At 42.8% G+C, this 4,702-nt stretch overlaps 1 protein-coding gene across 4 annotated transcripts in view; it reads left to right on the forward strand.

Moving 5' to 3' along the window:
• The first annotated feature begins 504 nt into the window (after positions 1 to 504).
• The window catches only part of LOC123149558 (uncharacterized), a 7,360-nt gene continuing 3,162 nt past the window's right edge, over positions 505 to 4,702 (forward strand). The window contains exons 1-2 of one of the 4 annotated variants that reach the window (XM_044569239.1): positions 505 to 890; positions 978 to 2,159. The gene's annotated coding sequence lies outside the window, so the exon portion shown is untranslated. Of the gene's footprint in view, positions 2,160 to 4,702 lie in introns of all 4 variants that reach the window. The other 3 variants (XM_044569242.1, XM_044569240.1, XM_044569241.1) reach the window with 3 other exon arrangements.

Here is a 4,702-nt window from a genome sequence, read left to right on the forward strand (position 1 = left end):
TAAAATATCTGTGGGGTCAATGGTATTTTTTGAAAAAAAATTCTTCAGTATGAACAGTGTTTTAGGTTTATTTTCTAAAAAGCCCCCACAGACTAACACCTAGCTTCGCTGCTGCTTATCTCAACAATACATTGTGTAGTAATTGAAATTTATTGTTGGTTTTAGGTGGAAGAAGGATGCCCACCAAATTGTAAATGTGAGGTGCCGACAAACCAAAGTTTAAGATCGCTGGCGAAAATTGCGTGATAGCGCCGCTATCACGGGCTAGGAGCTTCCCCGCGATGGATCTGGCTTCCCTGCTCCTTCTCCATGCTTTCATCCGTGCTCCCACTTCATCTTACGGCTGTTCTTTTCCTTTTTTTTTCTAATCTAATCATCTTCCCCCTTGATTTTCAGGAGGTGAGGCCGGACCTTATTTTCTTCCAATCAAATCAAGCCACGTATGTGGGAGCACGGATGGGAGCATGGGAAGAAGGGAGACGCAATCGATCAATTTCGGCAATCTGCCGCTAACCGGGCGATCGCGCGTGAAACGGCGCGATTTGGGGTCGCGGTCGCTGCAATTTCGCGGGATGGGCCAAAAGTCTGAACCAAAAGGGCCCAAACAGACCAGAAACGGCCCAAATTTCTCCAGATACATATAGCAGCTCCTCCAGTAAACCTAGCAGCGTGTCCCAGTCCCCATTCCCTTCTCTGTCTCCCATCTGAAAAGGTTGCGGCGGCTGCTGTTCTTGCTAGCTACGGTCGGCCGGCAGTCTTCTTCTTTGCCGCAAGCCGGATTCAGTTACGGGGAGGATGCAAAAGGAGCGACCACGGCAAGGCGGCGGCCACGACTATGACATCTCAGTCTCACACGGCTCCAAAACTCGCTCTGTCGACATCGCCAGGAGGTACAGGAGCCCTCCGATTCTATCCATCTTTTATTTGTTTGTTGATTCAACAGATGCACATGACAGGCTCTTGGGATTGCATTGCAGATGTCTAGGTTCGGGTAATGGACGTGTTGTGATGTTATTCTGTAACTAAACTTAACTGCTGAACTGGTGATGTTATTCCTGCTGCAGACTTTGATTTATATTGATATGTATGTGTTGAACTGGTGCAGAACTCTATTATACTTGTTATGTTTGAATTTACCCCTGAAAATCCTCTGTTTTATGTAGAAAATCCCCTGTTTTCTGAGAAAAATGTGCACATGTACTAGTTTGGACGTGGGATATGCGTGCACATGCACTGTAGCCGCGAAATGGGTTAGCGGCCGCTATCCGCTATAGAGCCTGTAGCGTTTGAATGAGCTTGCCGCGAAATGGTTTAGCCTGCGATTTAAAACTTTGCGAAAAACTGGAGGTCCCAAACTATCTCCTTGATTGCTCTCGAAGAGTCATAATTGTAGAGTCATAATTAGCGTGGTGAGTATATGTTTGGCATGCATGATTAGCGTGCTGGTAGATGGAACAGGGTCATAATTGTTAATCCTTGTAAGATTTGTTGAATATGTGGCATTGACATGCCAATTATAGAGTTTGGTTGTGCATGTATCCAAATTATTAGCTAATTCAAAATTCTATATTTCTGCTGAATATATGTTGCCATGCCCTCATATTTTTGTAGAAATATATGCTAAATGGTGAGATGGGTCATAAGGAAGTACCAATATTTTTACGTGGACCTACTTTTGTGTTTTGCTATATTCTTTACCCTTCTGTTCTGCATATGTAAGATTTTCTAAGTTAGCTGGATAGAGTTTAACTCGAATTATTGATTTGAGCCAAACCCCAAGGTAAAAGCAAGAGCAACACATGCTACATGTTACTATTAGACATACATATAGGATAGGACTCTTACATTCTTATTCAGTGACTGTTACACCCTCACTGAACCCACACATCACACTTCTTTTAGCTAACCGACTCAAGAGTCACACTCAACAGACAGACTAACACATGAAGACTCCCATTCACTAACACAACCGACCATTATGTAGCTGATGAAAAATTCAAGAACACCATACAGGACAAGAAACTCATGATAATGACAACACAAGGACACACTCATGATAATGACCACACAAGGACACAGTAAACTGGTGGGTAAACTAACCCGGAAGAAGGCACGGCAAGCATGCTTCTACAAATTCACACTGCTGAGAGCGTGACCAGGTTAGCAGCAGTTTCCTCCACACTTCTTCGTCCTCCTCTTTCTTGACATCATTCATGGAGAGCTCTCTGTTTACTGTTTGTCAGTTAGGAAATCGGAGCAATATTGTCTCTGCTAGCGATTGGCTGATAGGGAAGTGTTAATTGGTAATGGAGAATTCCCTTCTTTGGCCATGCTGGGGATTCTATGTGCACCCACTTTTTTTTTGCGGGAAATATGTGCACCCACTTATCTTTAAGCCAGTTGATTCTCGTGCTTTGGTTACTTTTTATGGGTGGACATTACGTCCTTAACACCTTCTTAAGCGTAGGGGAGGGAGACAGACTCCACTAGGCATTATATGAGTGGTGGTCTTATCTGGCTATTGCATTTTCATATCCTCTCAGGTGCAAACAGTGGACAGTTGTCCAGAAATAACATCAGTTTCACATTTCTTTTCGAGGCAAATGTCAAGAAATCACCGTCAAATTTAGGCTGCAAGTGATTTCCTGTCTCTAGCTACGTCTCAGGGGAGTACTGTGGCTCATCAGTACAATCTAGTATTATATAATATATATAAAAGGTACATAATGGGTTAACCAGAAAAGAAGAATTGGTTTTAAAAAAATTGAAGGACCGGGTTGCACTCGCGCGTGGGCTTTGCCACGATCCTAGGTACTTATCCCCTCACCCAGCGATTTTTTTATCCAGAAGATCGATACCTCACCTCTAGTTTTCGTTTCTTTTATTAGGGAGATTTTCGTTCCCACTCTGTATTTTTTTTGCCTAGCCAAAGCACGTATATAACCTGAAAAAACAGCCAACCCATTCTCCTTTCCCCGCTGGAAAAAACAAAAGGCATATATAGAACAAAAATCAGAAAAAGGGAAAAGGAAACTGCCGTGACCACCTCCACCCACGAGTCCCTCAGTACGCACCGCGCACCCCCAATGCCCTAGGTGATGTGTCATCTCCCCGCCGCCTCCGTCATCCCCTGCGCTTCCTTCCCTACCCTCCAGAGGGAAGAGATGAAAATCTACTAGCCCTAGCAGGTTGGCTGGTGAAGTCTCCATGCCTTCCTCCTCCACCTATCTCTTCCCTTCCACCTTTGAGCACACAGGTGGCGCACGATTCCGAGGGAGAACCACCATGGTAAGAGACCGCCGCCAGAATCATTCGTTTTCTCCTCATCTATGATATTCTTGATTGATTTTATGATACTGATGTCGGATTCATGTGGTGTGTGAACTCACAATTCTGGTCAGATTTTAAGAGGATGCAAATGGCGGAAAGCATAATCTGAGTTTTCATTGGACAACTGAAAATGAGGACTAAGTCAGTTATGCAAGGAATACACTGATCTGCCTCTGATCAATATAACACCCAACTTCTGTCATTTTTGTGACATCAGTGAGATATCTTATGTGCCTTTTAAAATCATGCACACTCGTTTCTCCCCCATCTCTATATACATTTTTAACCACCGATTTGTGACCTCCTGTGAATAGTCTGTATATGCTAGCTAACAACCGAGTACTCAAGTGCACCTAGATGTTCATCATCTTTTGTACTCCCGCCGGTCCAAAATACCTTTTTTTAACCATGGCAAGTATTTTGGAAAGGAGGGGGTATTTTATTTTGTAGTCAGATTTGCATGAGCAGTTTGCTTTGTGCTGGGAGTACTCGATTAGTACAGAGTTGACCCAACACTGCTTTTGCAAGGGGAACTAAGGTAAATAAATGTATAGCAAAATGATTCCAAAAAAATGGCACAAAAGTTCCCAGGCATCAACAATAACATAGTGTGCTTCTTTGTAAATCGCCTGCAGTTGATATTGTTGGGTTAGCAGACTCTTAGCTTCCTCTAATTTGGTTTTCATAAGAACAAGCAATCCAGTGTATGGAGGGAGTAGAGGGGAGGGCGGATATGCGTGTAGGCTGTAGCTGGCCAGTTATCCTCTAATTTTCCTGGCGTGCTAAGCATAGGGCAGAGGCGGACGGAGATTGATCGGCCTTGTATGATAGTGGATCGGCTGGGGCTGCTGGAGACATGTTTTTGATTGATGATTGATTTGATTTTTATGGCCATGCCTCTACTGGGGAGACACGTGAGTGCATTCTCAGAGAGGCAGGAGACATGATCGAATCAGCACTTACAAAAAAAGAGAATCATGGGAAGATCCTTTGATCATTAGTGCCCTGGGTGGGGGAGGGATACAGCCGATGTACAAACTCCAATTTAATAGTAGAGATACTGCCTAAAATATATTAGGAACGAAATGAAGACCCAACATCTAACATGGAAATATGAAATTTCAGGTTTAAACTGGAAGGTCAAATATTCATTCAATTGATGACTTCGAAAGTAATACCATGTAAAACATATTAGGAAAAAAAATGAAGACTCAGCCTCAAACAAGAAAATTTGAAATATTCAGAGCCATATAAGGAAGGTGAAATATTCATTTAATTTAGGACTTATATGGTATACCGTGTAAAACATATTAAGAAAGAAATAAAGACCCAACACCAAACAAGAAATTTTGAAATTTTTAGGGTCAAATAA

This window comes from Triticum aestivum, chromosome 7A (assembly GCF_018294505.1).
Source record: "Triticum aestivum cultivar Chinese Spring chromosome 7A, IWGSC CS RefSeq v2.1, whole genome shotgun sequence".
Lineage (NCBI taxonomy): Eukaryota > Viridiplantae > Streptophyta > Magnoliopsida > Poales > Poaceae > Triticum > Triticum aestivum.